Source organism: Giraffa tippelskirchi, chromosome 9 (assembly GCF_054371585.1).
Source record: "Giraffa tippelskirchi isolate mGirTip1 chromosome 9, T2T-mGirTip1v1.2.pri, whole genome shotgun sequence".
Classification (NCBI taxonomy): domain Eukaryota; kingdom Metazoa; phylum Chordata; class Mammalia; order Artiodactyla; family Giraffidae; genus Giraffa; species Giraffa tippelskirchi.
Window position 1 is genome coordinate 152,883,157 of NC_137283.1, and position 23,768 is coordinate 152,906,924.

General features: G+C 37.3%; 1 protein-coding gene across 10 annotated transcripts in view; it reads right to left on the reverse strand.

Moving 5' to 3' along the window:
* Positions 1–23,768, reverse strand: part of FBXO5 (F-box protein 5) — a 141,273-nt gene that overhangs the window by 57,440 nt on the left and 60,065 nt on the right. For 2 of the 10 annotated variants that reach the window (XR_014065513.1, XM_081530301.1), the window contains one exon: positions 18,946–19,076. The exons of the other annotated variants lie outside the window; for them this stretch is intronic. The gene's annotated coding sequence lies outside the window, so the exon portion shown is untranslated. Of the gene's footprint in view, positions 1–18,945; positions 19,077–23,768 lie in introns of those variants that run through there. 10 annotated transcript variants of the gene reach the window in all.

Below are 23,768 nucleotides of genomic sequence, written 5' to 3' on the forward strand. Positions count from 1 at the left end.
TTGTTGATGTTCACTCTTGCCATCTTCTGTTTGACCACTTCCAATGTGCCTTGATTCATGGACCTAACATTCCAGGTTCCTATGCAATATTGCTCTTTACAGCATCAGACTTTACTTCCATCACAAGTCACATCCACAACTGGGTTTTGTTTGGCTCTGTCTCTTCATTCTTTCTGGAGTTATTTCTCCGCTGATCTCCAGTAGCATATTGGGTGCCTACCGACTTGGGGAATTCATGTTTCAGTGTCCTATCTTTTTGCCTTTTCAGGGTGCCTACCGACTTGGGGAATTCATGTTTCAGTGTCCTATCTTTTTGCCTTTTCATACTTTCATGGGGTTCTCTTGTGTATGATGTACACACACACACAAAAAAGGTGTCCGTCTTTCTTTCTTCCTTCCTTCCTTCCTTCCTCCTCTTTTTTGCAGGTGGATATTCAGTATTCCCAACACTGTTTGTTGAAGACACTACTCTGTGTGTGTGTTCTTTTCACTTTTGTCAATGATTAATTAACTGTGTTTGTGGGTTTATATCTAGGATCATTATTGCATTCCATTGGCCCATTAATCTATCTTTATGCTGGTATCATACTGTAGCTTTGTAATTTATTTTGAAGTCAGGAAGTATGATGCCTCTAGTTATGTTCTTTCAGAAGATCACTTTGGCTATTGTGGGTCTTTTGAGTTTCTATATGTATTGCGGGCTTCTTTTTCTATTCATGTAAAATACTGAACTTCTACAACTCAGTAGCAGAAAAGCAAATAATCCAGTTTCTAAAATGAACAAAGGATGTTGTGATATTTTTCATCCATACCCTTTGTCATATCCTTTATGATAAACTAGTAAATCAGTAAATGTAGATAAGTTTGAGTTCTGTGAGTTGCTCTAGCCAATTAATTAAACTCAAAGAGGGCGTTGTGGGAAGCTCTGATTTGTAGCCAAATTAGACAAAAGTTGTGGGTAACCTTGGAACTCTATTATGTACAAATGCATTTAAACAGGATGAGAGCAGTCTTGTGGGACTGAGAACTTAACCTGTGGAATCTAACACTATCTCCAAGTCTGCAGTACTGAAATTGAGTCAGATTGTAGGACACCCAGCTGGTGCCACAGAGTTGCCTGGAGTGGGGGAAAACCACCTCAGATTTAATAACTAGAAGTGTCAGAAGTGAAGTTTCCTGTGTGAGTGTGTCAGTAAGTAAAAATAGAGATGTACAGGAAAGAAAGACACAGAAGGGAAACACTGGATTTTTGCCCTACACAGATGGAAAACTGGGTAGGATTTTTGCTACTTAAATTTGAATGACATTTCTCCAAGGAAGACATATACATGGTACAAGGGTATATGAAAAAATACTCAATGTCATTCATTACCAGGAAAATGTCAATCAAAACCATAGTGCAACGTTACATCACACTTATAGGACAGCTATTCTTAGAAAAACAAAACAAAGCAAACAAAAGACAAAATAACAAGTGTTGGTCAGATTGTTAAGAAATTTTTACACTGTTGTTGTTGTTTAGTCACTGAATCATGTTGACTCTTTATGACCCCATGTACTGCAGTGTGCCTGGCTTCCCTGTCCTTCACTCTCTGGTATAATACTTAAGGGAAACAGTGCAGAGATTCATCAAAAAATTAAAAGTACAACTACCATGTGACCCAGCAATCCTACTTCCAGTTGTGTCTCCAGAAGTCAGGATCTGTAAGAGATGTATGCATGCATTGCAGTACTATTCGCAATAGCCAAGATATGGAAACAACCCAAGTATCCGTTGGCAGAATGGATAAAGAAAATGGTTTATGTATATACAAATAAAATATTGTATACACACACACAGCCTTAAAAAGGAAGGGAATCCTGCCATTTGTGGCAACATGGTTGGATGTTGAGGGTGTTAAGTGAAATAAGCCAGTCATGAAAGAACAAGCTGCATGATTTTCCACTTATATAACCAAAACAGTCAAATGCATAGAAGCAGAAAACAATAGTGGCTGCCAGGGTCTGTGGATTGAGAGTATTACAGAGTTATTCAATAGATATAAAGCTTCAGTTATGCTAGGTAAGTAAGGTCTGGAAATCTGCTGTATAGCATAGGACCTACAGAGAACAATGTAGTATTGTGTGCTTCAAAATTTAAGCGAGGAGATCTCTTGTTGTCTTTTCACCCTGTGTGTGTGTGTGTGTGTGTGTGTGTGTGTGTGTGTGTGTGTGTTAGTTGCTCAGCCATGTTTGACTCTTTGCAACCCCATGGACTATAGCCTGCCAGGCTTCTCTGTCCATGGGATTCTCCAGGCAAGAACACTGGAGTGGATTGTCATTCCCTTCTCCAGAGGATCTTCCTGACCCATGGATCGATCCCTCGTCTCCTGCATTGCAGGCAGATTCAAAAGGTCAAAAAGACTGTTTGAGCTACAAGGAAGTCCACAAAACAACTTCTCACCATAAAACAAACTAAGGGACACAAGGAAATTCTGGGGGTATTGCATATATTTTTTATCCAATTGTGGTAATTTATCCACTACTGTGGTGATAACATGGGTGTTTGCATACATCCAAACTCATCCCACTGTACCGTGATGCTTTCTTGAACTGTGGTGCTTTGAGAAGACCCTTGAGAGTCCCTTGGACAGCAAGGAGATCAAATCAGTCAATCCTAAAGGAAATCAACCCTGGATATTCATTGTAAGGACTAATGTTGAAGCTGAAGCTCCAATACTTTGGCCATCTGATGTGAAAGACCAACTCTTTGGAAAAGACCCTGATGCTTGGAAAGATTGAGGGCAGAAGCAGGCGACAAGGATGAGATGGTTGGATGGTATCATCGACTCAATGGACATGAGTTTGAGCAAACTCCTGGAGAGAATGGAGGACAGGGAAGCCTGGTGTGCTGCAGTTCATGGGGTTGCAAAGAATCGGACACGACTTAGCAACTGAACAACAACAAAAATTATTTGTGTATCAATTACACCTTTATAAAGTTGTTAAAAAATCAACAAGTGGTTATATATGGGTGCTGCCAAGAAAGAGTGAAGCCTAGAAACTTAAGCAAGTAAGGCTGAGTAGACACTAAAGGTATTTCTGGCTTCAGACAAGACAAGGAGTCTAGGTTGATTAGGAGAATGCATAGTAACTAGAAAGACATATGAAAGGTGGTAAGAGGTTGTCTGGGCAAAGCATCAGAATCAAGGAAATCCAGGACAAGGATAATAGGGCATCTTTCTGGAGTAAGAGACAATGAAAGCAGATAGTCATGTCAGCAAGGATTGATCAGAGTAGTTTTTGTCTCAAGTTTAAACTCTAGAAACAATAAACAGGAGGATTTTGACCTTTTCAGTTTGGCTCTTGATGGAAAAATTTTCTATTTGAAGAGGCTGTCAAATACTGATTGTTTTCACTGGTATTCTGTTCACCATTATGTTATTAATAGGGATAACTAGAAGGGTATCACCAGATCTAACACACAAAAAATGGACTTAAAAGAGAATTATAAGAGGTAGCTGAAAAAATATGAGAAATTATTGAATTTTTTCCTACGATGACAGAAATGTAATATTTGAAAATTTGTTTCATGTGAATATTGGCTGAATTTTTATTGTTAACTGACTTCTGTCTGGTTGTATAACTCAAAAAGTGCTTATATATTACCTTGTTGTTGTTATTCAGTAACTAAATCATGTCTGACTCTTTGCAATCCCATGGGCTACACAGTATGCCAGTCTTCCCAGTCCTTCACTATCTCCCTGAGTGTGCTCAAGCTTGTGTCCACTGAATTGATGATGCCAACCAACCATCTCATCCTCTGCCACCCCCTTCTCCTCTTTCCCTCAATCTTTCCCAGCATCAGCAGATTGTAAACCCTAGCAGGTTGAAAAGAAAGAGATATGCCTTATCTTGTATAACTTGTGCCCACCTCGTTACTTAACACTTTGAATTATATTGCATTGGCTGAATCAATTAAATTTGCTAAATTTAATATTTAGCATATACATCATTAACTAAGATTACCAGTAATATCTAAATGCAGTGTAAAATCATTAAAGGAAGAAAACAGCAAGATTCATACCATGCTACTTGCATCTCATGTGAGTGTACCTGGTTTACTGAGGCAATAGATCAGTAGGATATAGATATGAACATTTTCTTTTTCACCATTCACTGCCTTTCACAAAATCCTTTTCCCATCACATCATGGAATGTCTAAGGTTTCAATTTCAAACAACTGAAGGCTCCTCCCCTTTCCTATCAAGGAGAAAACAGGTGTGAGGATGACACAAAGTCTGATCTTTCTTCCCATCTTTCTTTACCAGGGTCTTGGAGTGGATAGGATAGGGGTGGGCGAGCATGGAGGTACCTGCACTTCCATTAGTTACACACCTTCTTCTTTCTCTAGGGGATCTAACTCTTCTGGGGCCATGGTAGAAAGGAGAACGGGGTAACTAAAGAATCTTCACGTTTGTCTAACCTGGCCATGTATTGGTGATGAAGAGGCAACTCTGGCCCCATGTTGGCTCCATCAAGTTACCCGGGTCTCCCTCTGGTGCAAACTATTTTTTCAGCTGCTGGTGTTCTCCACACCTTGGAGCATCCCTACTAACCATATGGATGGTGTTCTTAGAGGATCTTCAGAATCTTCCCAGTGAGACACAAACTCTTCTCCTTATAGCACCACCAATGGCTAGACCCACTCACACTGAGCCTCTACCTTGATTGGTGCATAAATTTCCTAGGTGGGACATGTTTTGCCCTCTCCCCTAACTTCATGTCCCTTCATATAAGACTACAAGAATCCTGAAGTTCTCTTTCACATGTCTGAGGACAGTGGAGACCTGGAATGGAGTGATAGGGTTGCCTCCATCTTCTCCCCTGGCACAATAGGGCAGAGCTCTTCTTGCTGTTCTTATGAATTCTTCAGGTAAGTGCTACTCTCAGAAATCTTTAAATGAAAATCAAACACCTGTGTCTCCTTCATTCTTACCCACAAGCTCCAAAAACAGGTAGTAAGCTTTTTTTCACCCCCCTCTGTTTCCTGGAGCCAGCATAGGAATGCTTTAGGAAAAGGGAGAGTTACTCTTTCTCCTGGAACTCTTGTTTTTGCAAGTCCTCATAGATAATCATGAAAAAGCTAAAAGAAACTTATCATTCTGATTTTTGCACTTTACAGATACTGTTCTTAGAACTGAATAGATTCCTTTTACCTATCTCCATATATTTTTACTCTAAATCTATATTAAATAATAAAGCTATAATTTAAAAAGACAAGCAATAATCTACTGGTAGCATTGAAAAAAATTATTATAACAAGGAATTCTTGGCTTTAGACATCAGAGTGAATTCCTATTTTGAAGTATACAATCTTACTAAAAGTCATTAAGATTTTTTACATGTAGAAATAGTGAAGAAAATAGTTTAAAAGTTGTGTGTATAAATTAGTTTTAAATGTCTTTTAGAAAAAGGAAAAAATTTTGCATTACGGCATAGTTATTAAATGTATGGAAATTTGAGTCAGAAATATTTGGGTCCAGATTACTAACTGTGTACTTGAGTATGTCATGCCACTTTCCTGAGCTGTTTCCTCTATAAAATGGGCACAACAATCTCTGACTTGTATGATTATTGTAGAAACTGAAGTAGACAATGTATGTAGACATACAGGAAGCTCTTAATAACAGTAATTGCCTTTGTTATTATGGTGAAAAACTTACTTGCTATGCTTGCTTTGTGAAAGGGCAGAATAAAACAAGGATAGAGAAAAGTTCTCTAATAACTTCCAAATGTAGAAATTTCTTTTTGAGAAACATACGAGTTATTCCTTTGCTTCAAATTAATAACTTTTCTCTTAAGGACTAATGATTTTATTTATTTAGTACAGAATCCCAGGAGTGAAACTGCTGGGTTGAAGGGCATATACATATTCAATTTTTTTTTAATCGGGATATAGTTGCTTTACAATATGGTGCCAATTTCTACTGTACAATGAAGTGAATTGGCTATATGTATGCATATATCCCCTCCCTCTGCAACCTTGCTCCCACCCATCTAGGTCATCACAGAGCACAGAGCTGAGCTTCCTGTGCCATACAGCAACCTCTCACTAGCTATCTATTTGCTTCATCCAAAGAGATATTAGGATAAGATAAATATGCAAAATGTCTCTGAAACAGCAACAACAATAACTCTGAAATGGTATGGTCCATTAAGTCAATTGCTTTATATAACAGAAGTATAGCCTTTCAGGTGAGAAATCAGGAACAAAGTTCATTGCTGATGAGTTTGATAAAATTTCAGTCCCAAAGGTGTTGATATGGAAGACAAGTTTTAGATACGTTAAGACTCATAGTTTTAAGACCAAGGTTTACCCTAAGCAGTATGGGCTTTTGTGGATTGGCATTACACCGCAAAACATGATGTAGGTATAAAACTACATATTTTCTAGGATCCCTTCAGGATAGTCAAATTTCTATGACTAAGTGAGTAGAATCCTGCTGTTTCAAATTTAAGTTTCATTTTTGTCCATCATTTTCCTAAAGACAAGATCATCTCATCCAATCTCCAAATCTGAAGAACTATAAAATGTTTTTTTCCCAGTCAGAGAAGACCCACCTAGAACTCTAGAATTTTGTGTCCCTGCTCTATCTAATGAGTATTTTCAGTTATCACTTAATTAGCAGTTCCTCTCTATTCCTGTCTGGAAAATATAACAAAAAGAACATGCTGACTCTCTATATTCCTTATTTTTACTTCCTAATAAGACAAATTCTTTGTCATATGTAGGACCCTGCTACTCTAGAAAATGTATCTGTTAGTCACTTAGTCATGTCCCACTCTTTGCTCGCCAGATTCTTCTGTCCATGGAATTCTCTAGGCAAGAAGACTGGAGTGGGTTGCCATTCCCTTCTCCAGGGGATCTTCCCCATCCAGGGACTGAACCTGGTCTCCTGCATTGCAGGTGGATTCTTTACTGTTTGAGCCACCAGGGAAGCCCCAACTCTAGAAGATACTAGTCTTCAATAACAAAGAGAAAAATTTCCTTGGTTAGTTGTGATACCCCTTTCATTAATTCATTTCACAAAGTGAAAAGATTAATACAGTAATTGAGCTCTGTTTTGAATTCAGAATGACCCAGTTTATTCAATGTGAGAAACAATTTAGACAAAAGAAGACAAATGTACTTGCGAGTGGAGAACCCCATGCATATTAATAATGATAATCATGATGGTTAACACTTGCTGGTTTGGGCACTTGCTGTGCAATAGGCAGTGTTCTGGGCACTTTGCACACGTCCATTCAGTGGGTCCTCATGGATACTAATCATGGATACTAATCATGTCCTCATTTCATAGTGAGAAAACTAAGAAATAGAAATTTCAGTTACTTACTCAGATTTGCCCAGCTGGTGAGTAATACAGACAATATATTGAAAAAGATGACATTAGTGGAAATATGTTGCTTACCATCCTGAGTTGTTAACATTTTTTAATTGCACAAGGTACTTTCAAATGTGGTGATAATAATTCACGATAGCAAGTATGTTGTAAAACAAAATGCTTTAAAAATTATAAGAAATTTAAAAGATTAAATAAATAACACATAATATGTATATTAAAGTGATGGAAGGAAACTAAATATATTTACAATAAACAATGTTTAGGGTGTACATGCTTAGGATGTTGTGAGAGTGCTCAATCTTCCCCTTTGTAGAGTCAGGGGAAATTCTGGCTTTAAGAGTCTCTGATTGCTACAAGCTCACTTGATTCAAGCGAAAAAATGGTGTTTAGAAATAGCCACTTGCATATTGTTCTCTACTTCTACTAGGTAACCACCCCCACTCCTACCCCCAACTCCAGGTTATAAACTTGACCCTAATCACCCCTCCTCTCCAATGATTTTAGAAAATAGGAAAGTGAGTAGCCAATCTGGACCACTTTTCAAAACAGGCTACTATCTGGATTAAATTTGTGTAAAAGGTTTATAACCTAAATCTACATCATTCTCATAGTGCTCAAGCATGAGAGCTTAAAATGACAGCGATGCAAATGAGAGGGCAGCAGGCAACTGCAGAACGTTCCCAAGGGGAGGAGAGGTACACAAAGCTGAGGCACAGATGCAAGGAAGCTAGAGTGATAGTCACGAAACCGAGCAGGACCCTGTGGGGCCCTCAGGACCCACATCCCCTTACCTTCTCCCATTTCTCATTTGTAAGAAATAAGTTTCGTTCAACTTCCTTGACCTTCCCAGAGCTCCAAAGGGCATATTCAAACACTTGCTTATCTGGGAAGGGAGGGAACGCTTCAAAGGAGGAGCGCTTAAGAAACAATAGTGTAGCCTTGGGACCGGATCCCAGTTCTTCCTCCAGGAAGATACACACATTTTTGAGTTCTCCTGTGGGGACTGAGGTCCTCACCAAGGTGGAGGTTGGTCATTTGGAGCTGAGCACAGGATTCCTGGAGCACTGCTCTGTTACCTCACCACCAAGCAATCAGAAGGAAGTCTGCACACAGTGGAAGATAATTAAGACTCTGCTTTGGTTTCCCAGGTAGCACCAGTGGTAAAGAACCCACCCGCCAACGCAGGAAACATAAGATACGTGGGTCCCTGGGTCAGGAAGATCCCCTGGAGAAGGAAACGGCAACAAACTCCAGTATTTTTGTCTGGAAAATCCCTATGGATGGAGGAGCGTGGTGGGCTACAGCCCCCAGCCTTGCAAAGAGTCGGACCCGACTGAGTGGGTTGCCATTTTCCTCTTCCAGGGGATCTTCCCGACCCAGGGATCAAACCCGAGTCTCCTGTGTCTCCTGTATTGCAAGCAGATTATTTATCTGCTGAGCCACCGGGAAGCCCAGCGAGGACTCCGACTCCCCTCCCCAATTGATACGCCCTTAAAAAACTTTCACAGTGGAGCAGAATCTTCAGAGTTGGTTTTTGGACATAAGAATGTCATCTTTCCAGGTTGCCTGCCTCCCAAATAAAGTCATCTTTCCTTTCCAACCAATGAGCAGCAAGCAACCAAACCTTAGTTTGGTAACCTGGCTAACAAAATAATAGGAAAATAGTGAACTGATGCATTAATGTATCTATACAATAATATTTATAATTGATGATGATGAATCAACTTCTTTATCATCTCTGTGGTTCTGAATGAAGGGATTAAACTAACTCTTGAATGTAAAATCTAGTTCATTGTAATGTAGCCATTGACCAAGCCAATTCTATTCAAACAAAGGCATTTAATTTAAAACAGCTAAGAGTGAGTTTTGCAGCAATAATGTATTCATCAAATCAAAGTTTGTTTGTAATTATTATAGGAATATTAACTGCAATGACCCAGAATCTCTTCTAGTTAATGTTGTAGTCATATTATCTTTAAAATGTTTTCATTCTGAAAATTATTTTATCTGTGAATACAAAATAGATTTCTCAGTTTCTAATTACATAAGTTATAAATGCTGAAATGTCCCTCATAAACCTTATTCAAATTATGGACATATTTATAAACTAAAGTTATAGTTTTAAAAATCATTTGTATTTTTAACCAGCAATTTTTAAAATATTTTTTCATAAATACATGACAAACTATGTTCACATATGGGACACACTTCCTCCTATGCATGCTATTAGATTTTGATGGAAACTAGTATTTACACAGATATGAAGTACTGCAATGATTCATGCATGCCATATTTATTGGTTTATAAATTACAGGTCAATCACAGGTTAGAGTATCAGCTGCTAATTGTATGCAATTTGCAGTGCCTTGGCCTCTCAGGAAAACTTACAGAAAAATCAGGGTTATTACTAGAGTGGTGCATGCACTCATGCTCAGTTGCCAAGTCACGTCCCACTCTGAGCCCACCAGGCTCCTCTGTCCGTGGGATTCTCCAGGCAAGACTACTGGAGTGGGTTGCCATTCCCTTCTCCAAGGGGTCTTCCCTACCCAGGAATGGAACCCAGGTCTCCTGCATTGTAGACGGATTCTTTACCGTCTGAGCTATCAGGGAAGCACTCCTTGGTAACTGTGCTCTAATCGACAAAGAAAAATAATCAAATTAAGTTTCATCTTATATATTTGTGGAAATAAATTACTTGCAGTACACCATATTAGTATGTTACCAAACTGAGATTAAGAATTGGTGTTTGAGATTATAATCATTCTCTATTTAGTTCTTGCCATCAATTTTCTTTTAAAAACAAGGCAGGATTCAGCTTATGCTTGCTATGTGAAGTTATTAAGTATGATGAGTCAAATGAGTACATGCATATTAAAAATGCAGTTATATATATATTTGAAACTCAAGGAGATTACTAGTCCATGCTCAGCTAGAATTGGAAACATGGTTTTGTCCATTTCAATTCCTTAATTTTTCTCTAGAATCTGTTGACTAATAAATCCAAGAAATAAAAGCAAAATTTACTGGATTATGTAAGGCTTGAAATTCTTACAAACTCAAAAAACATTCACACTTATTAAAAAGTTGCAAAAATCATAAAATTATTTCTATAATATCTTCACTAAAATTTCTCCAAAAATTAGCATTTTACCATGTTTGCTTTAGTCTCTCTTGGTATATATGTTCTATATTATATGTAAAATGTACACATATAAATTTGTTCTGAACCTTTTAAGAGTGGACAGATTTCCCTTTACACTTCAGTTCTTCAGTTTGCTTTCTCTTAAAGCAAAAACACTATCTTATATAACCACCTAACAATGATAAAAATCATGAAATTAACTTTGGATATAATACTATTATCTCATGTATAGGGTTTATTCATATTTCACTAATTTTCTTATTAATGTTCTTTATAAAAAAGATAAAATATATTTTTGCATATGTGCAAAATCTAATCCAAGATTCACCTTTAAATTTAATTGTCATAAAAACATTTAATTGTCATGCATTTTCAGTCTCCTTTGATCTGGGACTTTTCATTAGTCTTTCATGACCATTCTATCTTAATAACACAGGCCATTTATTATAAAGCATTTTGCCCACTTTGTGATTTTCTAATGTTTCCTTATGATTAGATTTATGTGTTTTTGAGAAGCAATACCACAAAAGTGAGATTGTATATTTAATGCATCAAATCAGGGTGGAAATTATATCTGTTTTCCACATTACTGTTCCTCTTGATCTCCTGGTTATGGTGGCATCTGTCAGGTTTTTTCACTGTAAAGTCACTATTTTTACTTCGGAATTAAGAAGTATCATAGGGAGGAGACACTTTAAGACCATGTAAGTATCCTGTTTCTTATCAAATTTATATCCTCCAGATTGGGTTTCCACTGAAGTTTTTTGCCTGAAACAGTTACCATCATGGTGGTTGCCAAATAATCGATCTTGCATTTACATGTTTTCTTCAATATATATTCAGTTCAGTCACTCAGTCTTGTCCAACTGTTTGTGACCCCCTGGACTGCAGTACAACAGGCCTCCCTGTCCATCACCAATTCCCAGAGCTTGCTCAAACTCATGTCCATCAAGTTGGTGATGCCATCCAACCATCTCATCCTCTGGCATCCCCTTCTCCTCCTGCCTTCAATCTTTCCTAGCATCAGGGTCTTTTCCAAGGAGTCAGTTCTTTGCATCATGTGGCCAAAGTATTGGCCTCCCTCAGTTCTTATTAAATAGAAACTATCGCTAACCACAGATATCTCTGCAGCAGAGATTTTGACAGAATCTTAACTCTTAGTTGCTTGGGCAGGTGAGTCATGCTTTTGATACCTATTAGCATCTTTCCATAGTTTAGTTTCAAATATGCAAAGTTGCTTCAGGGTCACAGTAGACTTAATTGAAGATAACAAGGGATGCTCATAATTAGATAAAAAGCTACTGACTTCATTGGGTACAACCTTTGTTAATCAGCAGTTTCCTGTGTACAAATGGCTTGGAAATTGGAAATTATTCAGGAAATTGCTAAAAAATGACAGAATGGCTTCATATTTTAATGTCAAGTAGTTTAAGCAATTCTACTGGAGACATACAAAACCCAGAGATCAATGCTGAATTGCACAATTGAGTTATATGCTTCAGTGTCTAAAATCTATTCTAGTAGAGGAGGTTGGGACTTAATCATGAAGTACCAAGGAAGACAGATGAAAACTTATTTTAAAAGAAAAAACACCTTATTACAAAAATGATTATATCTGGGAAAGAGAGTAGACACTGTAACAGATATAAAGCCTTGAAATCCTAGATTGAGGGTCTATTTCAGTGGCAAAATAGTCAATTAACTATTGAGTGAAGACAAGTTTATCAGAAATTCTGAAAGGTTTGTGTCAGCATCTCTGAATTAAGCATGGTAAACCTCAGGTAAATTCTGGACCACGGCAGCTAAAGCTAAAGTTGGATTTTTTTTCAACTTTTCTTGGATTGCTCAGTTATAAAGTGGAGATCTTCTCCATGTTTAGACAGGTCTCACTCATTCATTTTAACACAGATGCACTTATTGCAAGAGATAGATAAGAATTGTGACATACATTTATAAACACAAAATATTTAAGACAAGCAGAAAGAACTAGAAGTTCCTGATTCAAGAACTAAGATGAGTCTATGATATAAACTATTAAAGAAATATTTCAGAAAGGACATTCTTACTCTCTTTCCACTATATATGTCTAAGTGAAAGTGAAAGTGTTAGTTGCTCAGTCATGTTTGACTCTAACTCCAGGGACTGTAGCCTGTCAGGCTCCTCTGTTCATAAAATTCTCCAGGCAAAAATACTGGAGTGGGTAGCCATTTCCTTCTACAGGGAATCTTTCCGACCCAGGGATTGACCCGTCTCTGCATTGCAGGCAGATTATTGACCACCGGGCCACTAGGTGTGTTTAACTCCCATACACATTGGAAACATTAGGTCAGAATTACACCTAGTGGTAGGAGATAAATGTTAAGAGCTGTAAACCTGAGTTTGACTTCGGGTTTATGTACAGTGCCTGTTATACCTTCTTATGGGAGGAGAGAATAGAGTTCTTAGAGAAAAAATATAGAGGCTGGTTAATTACCTCCAAACATGTGAATTACCCCAAAATTAGTGAATATAAAAAAAAAAAAGCAGATACACATATATAGAGAACAAATTGGTGGTTACAAGCCAAAAAAGGGAAGGATAAGGGGCCATAGATGTAGGTTATTAAGAGGCACAAGCTACTATGTATAAAATAAGCTACAAAGATATATAAAAGAGGGAATATAGATAGTATTATATAATAACTATAAATGGAGTACAACCTTTAAAAATTTGAATGACTGTATTGTATGCCTGTAACTTATATTGTAAATAAACCATACTTCAATAAAATTGTTTAAAAAAAAAGAAAAGGCAAAATGGGAAAGAGACTCGAGATAAACTTCACACCCTCAGACATGATGTCTTCCTGTCATCATTAAATCTTCAGTTAGGACTGTTAACCTCACGAAAAGCCTTTCATGTATTGATTTCCTATGAAAAAATGTAAAAAGATTAAGATCTATGTCTGGGCTGATATGAACAAAACAAAGCAAGCTACGTACATCAGGGAGTCTGGTACAGAGGAGAGGGCTAACTCCGAGAAACTGCCGCTAATAAGAGAATGGCTTTGAACTTCTAAAGACAATCAGAACATGACTGAGAGCAACAAGAGGGCACCAGCTGACGTCTAGGTTGTAAAAGCATCTGCTGATATGCACATAACTTTCTGCTTTATAGAAATTAAAATCGTCTCTAGTGATTCGTAAGGAGCTTTCCTGGTGGCTCAGTGGTAAAGAATTCACCTGCCAATACAGGAGATTGGGAGACGTGGGTTCGATCCCTGGGTTGGGAAGATCTTCTGGAGGAGGAAATGGCAACCCACTCCAGTATTCTTGCCTGGGAAACCCCATGGACAGAGGAGCCTGGTGGGCTGCAGTCCATAGGGTCACAGAATCAGACACGACTGAGCAACTGAGCACAAGTATTTGTAATGAAAGAAATGAAGAACTGCAAATTCATAACTGAATCTTTTTATCCTGTGTAATAACTTCTGGAAACACCATGTGTAATCACAGCTCTCACTTTCTTTCTCAGATTGATAGACTTAAAAGTAATCTTTTGCCTTCAATGTGATTATACATCCATCATTGGGTGTAGTCTTTCCTATAAAAAAAAATCAGTGTCCATAAGATGGAACCTGAAAATAAAAACAAAACAAAAATATCCTCATGAAAATGTTTGGCTTTTTCAGTTTAGTTTGCTGTTGGTTTTACTTCAAAGAATTGCCTACAGTGGCATTTTTATCATGTGACCCCAATGTCAATAAGTTTGCAACAGGGAAAACTACAGTGCCCAGCACATGAAAGAACTTCCGAAGGTAGAAGAATAAAAGACTCTAATATCTTTCTTTTAGATATAGAAAATATATTTTACTTCCAGTTGTTTTTTAAACAGAGGGCAGAATACATGAAGGAAACCAGTCAGCCTACCCTCAGCCTTTCCTGCAAAACTCTTCACCCTCTCAGTTTTTGTGGTTTTAGAAAAGAACTCCATGTTTAAGGCCTTGAGTTTAGCAGGTCTTTTTATGCCAATCTTGAAGTTTTTCTCTCTAGTTCACTATCATATTTTACTTGCAACACTTCTCAAACTCTAGATCATTCTGTATAAAAAGCAAAGACAAATATTGCCATGGTATACATGCCTTTATTCCATAACCTCTGATTTTTTTTCTTTTTTGGCTTTATCTACTTGTTCTCGTTCCTCTATTAATTAAAACTTTAACAGCTAAGAAAGATTATTCAACTCAGTGGTTTCCTATTTAGTTTGTAAATTTATACTACATGTTATATCTTTATTTGCCAGGTCACTTTATATCTCAAACATCTTATACTTAAACTTTTTCTTTTTCTTCAGGTATTCTGACAAGCAGAATTCCTTTAACATATTATTAATTTAATTTTAGAAAATTATCATTTTCTGCTTTGTCACATTAGAGATATATTTTTGAAATAAGAAATATTTTGCATATTCTGTGTGGGAGACCAGAGTTTTTATTAAAACATGATCATTTTCCCATACTCAAAAGTCCATAGATTTGAAATGTTCCTAAAGAGAGAACAATTTTTTCTATGAATCTTTATTTCTCTGTGTCATCGAGAATCAAGTAGCGGGAGCAAAACATAATGTGAGAACATATAGCATTTTATGAGATAAATTCCAAAGCAACATCAAATAAAATTATCAGTGAGTAATGAAATAGAAAGAGAGAAATATGGATCTGTAGTTGCTGTTCACAGACTCAGAAATCTAATCATCACAATCTAAGTGAAACAAATCCAACTTAATGAGTCATTTAGTATCCCCTGGAGATTATAGTCCTTAAATATTTAAAAGCAGGTAGCCTCAGCATCTCCACACTCATTTTTTTGCTCCCTGGAGTACCGGGAGAATCAAATATCAATTCTTTTCTTGCCTAAAGTACTGGAATACTATAACTCTATAAAGCAATTCCATTTCATGTACTTCCTCCATGGTAGTTCATTGGCTTATTGAGAAGCTTATAGCATTTTTCAAAGGTAAACTCTTAAAGGACAAAAAAGAATACTTTACAATATCTAGCACATGCAAATCCCAGGAAAGTACACAGTAAATAGATTAACATGAAAACTTCTTAATAAGCTGGTCCTTATTTTCTATGCAGACCACTGTTCTGAAAATATTGTGTGATTTTTGAGATTATTTTACAGCCAGAATATTTTATTTTACTCATGTGTTAGTCACTCAGTCATGTCTGACTATTTGCAACCCCATGGGCTGTAGCCTGCTAGGCTCCTCTGTCCATGCAATTCTCCAGGCAAGAATATTGGAGTGGGTTGCCATTTCCTTCTCAGGGTATCTTCCTAACCCAGGGATTGAATCTCGGTCTCCTGCATTGCAGGCAGATTCTTTACCACCTGAGCCACCAGGAAAGCCATTTTACTCATGATGTACAGCTAAATCTACATGTAACTAAATCCAACTATTATGAAATAATCTAAATTATTGACTTAAGTAATGAAATTACTAGCTAAATGTGTTTTGAAAATAATTCTAATTTCTTTTACTTGGATATTTAGATCTTTTTGGTGGAAAACACATGGTTATGTTGGAAGAGGAAATTTCTACTGAGTTACTAACAGCAATAGGGTTTAGTGACCAGTAGGATTTGTGAAGAAGTTTTGATTTTGCCAGGAAGGAAGCCAGATGAGAGGGAGAAAGCATAGGAACTGATGAAATGAAGAACTTAAACAGGTCACGAATTTAGGAAAAGGGATTAACCTTTGCAAAAAGGGTCATCTGCTTTTCTGAGAGGAGAAGATGGGCTCAGATACACTCAGTTTGGAGAAGGAGAGGAGAGGCTTGAGGTTGTTGAGGTAGTTTACTGTAAATAACTTTGAACTTCATAAAATCTCGATAAATCACTGGCAAGGAATAAAGGGATAATAGTAGAGTTGAAGGGCTTGAAAAAGAGGAAGATTGGGAAGAGCTGTGGAGGTAACTCAACAGACAGACTCTTAGAGAACAAAATGTTCAGCATAGTAAAGGTCCAGCTAAGCTTGCAAGTGTTAGTCTCGCTCAGTTGTGTCTGACTCTGCGACCCCATGAACTATAGCCCACCAGGCTCCTGTGTCCATGGAATTCTCCAGGCAAGAATACTGGAATGGGTTGCCATTTCCTTCTCCAGGGGATCTTCCCTATCCAGGGATCCAATCTTTGTTTCCTGCATTGCAAGCATATTCTTTACCATCTGAGCCACCAGGGCTGACAAGTTTGCAAAGAATGACTTAAATATTTAGTACAGTGTTGTGACTTGAACCATTAGCTCTCATAAATGTACCCAAAAGTAGAAATCGAGGTTCTAACCCAAGACCAGGGATTACCATGTTGATTGTAATAATATGGACACATACATAGACTTTCAGTGGTACTCAACTTATGTAGCAACTTGCTGTGGGTTCTTGGTCATGGGTGTAGAGTGAGTGAATGAAAAAAGAAATGAATAAATATATGTATTGAATATGTTGCTTTCTGTCTTGGAATTCACTATGAGGATGATAACAATACCATGTTGCTTCGGGCTTTTTGTTGAAAATGGCTATATAGAAAGATGTGGCAACATTTTGCAGAATTGATGGACATCTGGAAAGAAACTGTGACTATTAATCGAAGAGTTCTAGAAACAAGTATGTATGGTTGCAATTTTTGGAAATGACTGAAAACTTTCTTGTAGCTAGAACTTCTTACAGATTCAATTTTTTCATCTAGGAATAATAATGACCCTGTGTACTATTTCCAGGCACTATTCTAAGCATTTTGCATACAGGATTTCATTTAATTTTTACAATAACCCTAAAAAGTAGGTGTGATATTCACCTCCATTTTATAGGTGAGAAAACTGGAGATTAGAGTAGTTAGGAAACTCAAATTCACGTATCAGGAAAATGAAGAACCTATGTTTCAAACCCGAATCATCTGATTTTCAAGCCTTCACACCTAGGAACTATGTTAAATATATATTTACATACTTAGAATAATTAATTTGGAATTTTGAAATTTAAAAGGTCATTAGGGGACAAGACTATAGATGGTCACCAGAAACGATTCATAAGGCTGTCATAAATATCTGCCAAATTGAGAAAGGCTAACTTTTCAAGAAGGTAATAGAAAAAGAAAGGAATTTTATTGGATATAGAGGCAACATAAGTCACGGTTCCTTGTGAGAGATTTTTCCCCTTGCTTTGGGGGAGCTTCCCTCATAGCTCGGTCAGTAAAGAATCTGTCTGCAATGCAGGAGACTTGGGTTAGATTCCTGGGTTGGGAAGATCCCCTGGAGAAGGAAATGGCAATCCACTCCAACATTCTTGCCTGGAGAATGCCATGCACAGAGGAGCCTGGCGAGCTACAGTCCATGGGGTCACAAGAGTCAGCAACATAAGTCATGATTCCTTGTGAGGAATCTTTCCCCTTGCTTTAGAAATCTGGAATGTACAGGGCTCAGGTATATGAGTGGATGTGCCAAGGTCTCCTCAAATTCATGGCATAAATTTCAAACAAGGTTTGTACCATCGTTTTACCCCCTAGGCAGTAATTTGAGTATTGTGATGACATGGAAAATTATCTTTTTTTATTGGAACGTAAAGTTAGTATAGTTTTAAGCTAAAATTTGGGATTACATTTTTTTCAACCTTCTCATGATCTTATGCTGTGTTCTGTCTCCCATGGATGAGTATTTACTTTCTTCTATCATTAAATGTATACTATTGAAAAATGCTAAAAGTGCTCTTTGAAGGCAATGAATACAGGTAGTAAATTTATCTGGAAATTAAAGGTAAAAGAATGCTCTCTTTAGGAAGATTTGGGAAACCACAACGAATTTCAAAACATATGGAGGCTATAGTTTCTTTATCTCTGCTTCCTGATGGTTAGAATGATCTGTGAATTGGAAGGACTTCAGTGTGCATTATAGGGAAGGGAGTAGCCAGTCCAGATCATTGGAATAATGAATTTGCCACCAGTACTCTACTGAGAATACAAATGCAGAGTAAGAGGCTGAAATGTAATTGCTGACAAATATGCTGTGTGTATTGAAAACCAGAAAATTTGCAGCTGCCATCCAGACTTCCTCATTGTGTGAATTGACAATGAGCCACAAAAGGGACATGAGGTAAATGTAGGTTGTGTGTGCCGCAAGCCATTTTGATGAAATATTTGGGGGACAATTTAATATGTAATATCAGCTGGTAAAAGAGACCAGCTGCCTCTTTAGAAGGATGACTCAGGCTAAGAACTCTAACTCTTATTTCATAATGAAAGATCGCCAATATATAAACCTTCATTTGAGGGGATAAAAAAGTGCTGGGTTTGAAGGCATAATGGGTATGCCTTCCAAAGATTTCAAGAAACAGTTCTGAATCTAGTCAAAGTCAAAAGTTATTTGGAAATCCAGTACACATAAACTTTCTTAGGTGACTTATCTTTATTCCTAAGTCTTTTTATGTCTTCCCAGGTGGCTCTAGTGGTAAAATATCTCCCTGACAATGCAGGAGATGCAAGCAACACAGGTTCGATCCCTGGGTCGGGAAGATCCCCTGGAGAAAGAAATGACAACTCACTTCAGTATTTTTTCCTGGGAAATCCCATAATACATCTAATCCTTATTGCACATCACATGGCACAAACACCAACCTTCCACTAGGACTTTTCTTAGGTCTAAAGTATTTCTACCTTACCTAGCATAGGTTACTATGTTAGCAGAAACAGAACTCACAATCTCCCAAAATATCTCTGATAGAATTGAAGGGTCCTTACAGCTATTATCATTTATAAATCAAGTGTGTTCAAAAGTGGCCATAGTGGACGAAATTCTTTTCATTTAGTTTCCAAGCCCCCCAAAAGAATTTACCTCTCCTGCCCCTCCATGTTACTCTCATTAGCTGAGGATTCCTCCATTGCTCTCCTTATTAGTCATGCATTATATTTCCGTCCAGCCTTTTTCTTAATGCAGAAGTGTAAGTTTCCTTCCTTTCTTCCTCTCTCCGATTTTTAACTTCTATTCCATTCTATTTATGCTTTTTTTTTCTTTAGTAACCAAATTAATCCTCATGAAAATTTTGGAACGTGAATTCTAGTTTTCCCATGTGGGAAGTGCTCTGTATATGATTGCCTCCTACTTGCCACCAATAATAGAATAAGCAAAACTCGGTATGAGTTGACTAGTACATACCTGTAGTTAAAATATCTTCCAATTTCATTAAATTTAAATTTAAAAGAGGAGACAGAAAGAGAACAAGAGAGTCAGTGAGAGCGCCTTAAGGCTGGCAAATAAAACTAAAAAAAGATAAATTCTGAGAATCAAAGAGATTATTTAATGCAAAGTTTTATGGGGGAAATAACTACCAAAAAGTCTGTCAGTAAATAGATTCCAAGATATGCTTGTTTTCTTTTAACGTAAAAATGAAATAATTAGTGGTTCCCTTAATAATTTTTAGATTTGTAAAAGTCTACTCTAAGAAAAAGTTGGAGAGAAAATTCATTTAGAGTAAGTAATTTAGAGTCAAGTAAAAATTTTGAAATAAACTAGATCTCTCTTAAGCTTGCTCTTGCAGGCAAAATCGGCTTTAATTCAATACCTAGTTGAGTGTGTACTACTGAGTAGGTAGAGTCTATCGCAACAAGATCATATGGAAAATCTACCTCACCATCCCCTGAGGCAGAGATTGTTGTCCTCTGATGACTTTGTTACCCTTTGGAGCAAAGGTTGACACCATTGTTATACCCATTGTTATGCCATATAAATTATATGGCATACTATAAAGGGATCTTTTAGCCACATCTGTCATGAGAACAATTCAATCTGCTTTTTCTGCCTCTCCTCATTTGATGTCCTGTACTTAAATATGTATCTCAGATCCTAGAGAGGACCTCTCACATTCATTCTTTAATTGATTCATTCAACAAACACTTGTAATGCTTAGTATGTGCCAGATACTAGACTATTTGCTATAAAAGAAAGATGAAGAGGTGCCTAATAAATGGTTGCCTAAATAAATGATTCAAATGTCTTAGATGACCTTACACCCTTTTGACATCCTCCTCCCACCAAACCCACTATGTCCTGCTGAGGTGACACCCTCTCCCAAACTTCTCCTCCTGCAAAACAAATTCACTTTGTATCTTAAAGCCCTTGGATAAAGAATGTCAATAAGCATTGGAGCCAAGTTGAATACATATCCATTTGTTGCTGTTCCTTGAGGATATGTAGTTTCCAAGAGAGTTCCAGAAAAACATCTACTTCTTTTATTGACTATGCCAAAGCCTTTGACTGTGTGGATCACAACAAATTGTGGAAAATTCTTCAAGAGATGGGAATACCAGACCACCTTACCTGCCTCCTGAGAAATCTGTATGCAGATCAAGAAGCAACAGTTAGAACTGGACATGGAACAACACACTGGTTCCAAATCAGGAAAGTAGTACTTCAAGGCTGTATATTGTCACCCAGCTTATTTAACTTATATGCAGAGTACATCATGTGAAATGCTGGGCTGAAAGAAGCACAAACTGGAATCAAGATTGCTGGGAGAAATATCAGTAACCTCAGATATGCAGATGACATCACCCTTATGGCAGAAAGTGAAGAGGAACTAAAGAGCCTCTTGATGAACGTGAAATAGGAGAGTGAAAAAGTTGGCTTAAAACTCAACATTTAGAAAACTAACATCATGGCATCCGGTTCCATCACTTCATGGTAAATAGATGGGGAATCAGTGACAGACTTTATTTTCTTGGGCTCCAAAATCACTGCTGATGGTGATTGCAGCCATGAAATTAAAAGACACTTACTTCTTGGAAGAAAAGCTATGACCAAGCTAGACAGCATATTAAAAAGTAGAGACATTACTTTGCCGACAAAGGTCTGTCTAGTCAAAGGTATGGTTTGTCCAGTAGTCATGTATGGATGTGAGAGTTGGACTATAAAGAAAGCTGAGTGCAGAAGAATTGATGCTTTTGTACTGTGGTGTTGGAGAAGACTCTTTAGAGTCCCTTGGACTGCAAGGAGATCCAACCAGTCCATCTTAAAGGAAATCATCCCTGAATATTCATTGGAAGGACTTCAATATTCATTGAAGCTGAAGCTCCAATATTTTGGCCACCTGATGTGAAGAACTGACTCACTGGAAAAGACCCTGATGCTGGGAAAGATTGAATACGGGAGGAGAAGTGGACGACAGAAGGTGAGAAGGTTGGATGGCATCATCGACTTGATGCATATGAGTTTGAGCAAGCTCCAGGAGACGGTGAAGGGCAGGGAAGTCTTGTGTGCTGCAGTCCATGGGGTTGCAAAGAGTCAGACACAACTGAATGACTGAACTGAACTGAGTGCCATGGAAATCTAAGAAAATAATAAGTGGGCAAGACACAAATGTGAAACTTTTTCCCATTCTGCTCTTTTTAATACTTAACAATGACACCATAGGGTATACTCCACTCCACCAATATTTAGTTCTGAGTCTAAGTTTAATTTAATACTGAGTTTTCTTTCTGATAAATGTATTTCAAGTTCATAGGAAAAAATAAGAAAATTAACAAAATCAGAAAAAATTACCATTTGACTTTATTTTTCTGCACTCATGAATACTATTAACAACTTGCTACACTTGCTTGTAAACATTAAAAAGTGGGATTTTTTAAACAAAATAGTGGCTATTTTTGCTATTTGTTGTATCATTTACATTTATTATAATATTTCCCAAATCATTAAGTAATCTTTTAAGTGCAATTTTAATAGGATAAAATTCAATGCAATAGGCACTGCACAATTGGCTAATTCCATTTCCTAATTAAATGTTCCATCACAAAGTATTCTGTGGTGAACATCCTTTAGATATATATTTGCATACATATAGTACTGTCAACTTTGGTTGCCTGCCTGATGCTATCTTATTCTTTAATAAAAGATTCCTGAGCAGCAATAGACGCATTGAAAACACACTTCCCCTACCTGAGATTCACTAGCAGCTTGGGATGTCACAGGACCCAGTTCTGGACAACAAGATATAAGCAGACTTGTATTGGATAGGATGGCCAGATAAAAGCAACACAAATCAGGACATCACATGCCTTTGGTCCTTTACTTTTCTCGTTTCTTTCTGCGTGGAATATGGTTTGATACCTAGAGATGTTATCAGCCAGTTTACAAGGCTGAAAGCAGGGGCCACACCATAATGAAAGTGAAGTCCAATCCTTGATGGATGATCTTGAATCAGCTCTCAACAGAGTATCCCTAAATACACCTCTTACTTGAGAAATATCAACTTTTTCAAATTTAATTTTGCTGAAAATTCCCCCAAATAACTGTATTTTCATTATCTTCCTTGAACGGGGGCTCAATAGAATACAAATATTTTATAGAGTTTGCCATTTAAAAGTGTGTTCACTTATACTGAGATGGATGAAACTGGAGCCCATTATACAGAGTGAAGTAAGCCAGAAAGAAAAATACCAATACAGTATACTAATGCATATATATGGAATTTGAAAGATGGTAACGATAACCCTATATGCGAGACAGAATAAGAGACATAGATGCATGGAACAATTTTATGGACTCTGAGGGAGAAGGTGAGGGTGGGACGTTCTGGGAGAATAGCATTGAAACATGTATATTATCATATGTGAAACAGAACACCATTCCATGTTCGATGCATGTGACAAGGGCTCAGGGCCGGGGCAATGGGATGATCCAGAAGGATGGGATGGGGAGGGAGGTGGGTGGGGGGTCCAGGAAGGGGAACACATGTAAACCCATGGCTGATTCATGTCAATGTATGGCAAAAACTATTACAATATTGTAAAGTAATTAGCCCCCAACTAAAATAAATAAATTTATAAAAAAAATAAAAAAAATAAAATAAAATAAAATAAAATAAAATAAAAAAAAAAGAAGGAAGCCAAAGATGATCAAAAGATTTAAATGGACAAAAGAAAGAAAGAGAAAGGAAAGAAGGAAGGAGGAAGAAAAAAAAAAAGAAAAGGAAAAGAAGGTAGGTGAATTGCTCCTAACCACACAAGAACATATGAAGATGGAGCTTTTCAACCGCATTGTGAAAATGACAGTTGCTCAGTCATGTCTTACTCTTTGTGACTCACAAACTGTATGCCACCAGTGTCCTCTGTCCACAGAATTCTACAGGCAAAAATACTGGAGCAAGTAGTTATTCCCTTCTCCAGGAGATCTTCCCAATTCAGGGATCAAACCTGGGTCTCAATCTCATTAGGAA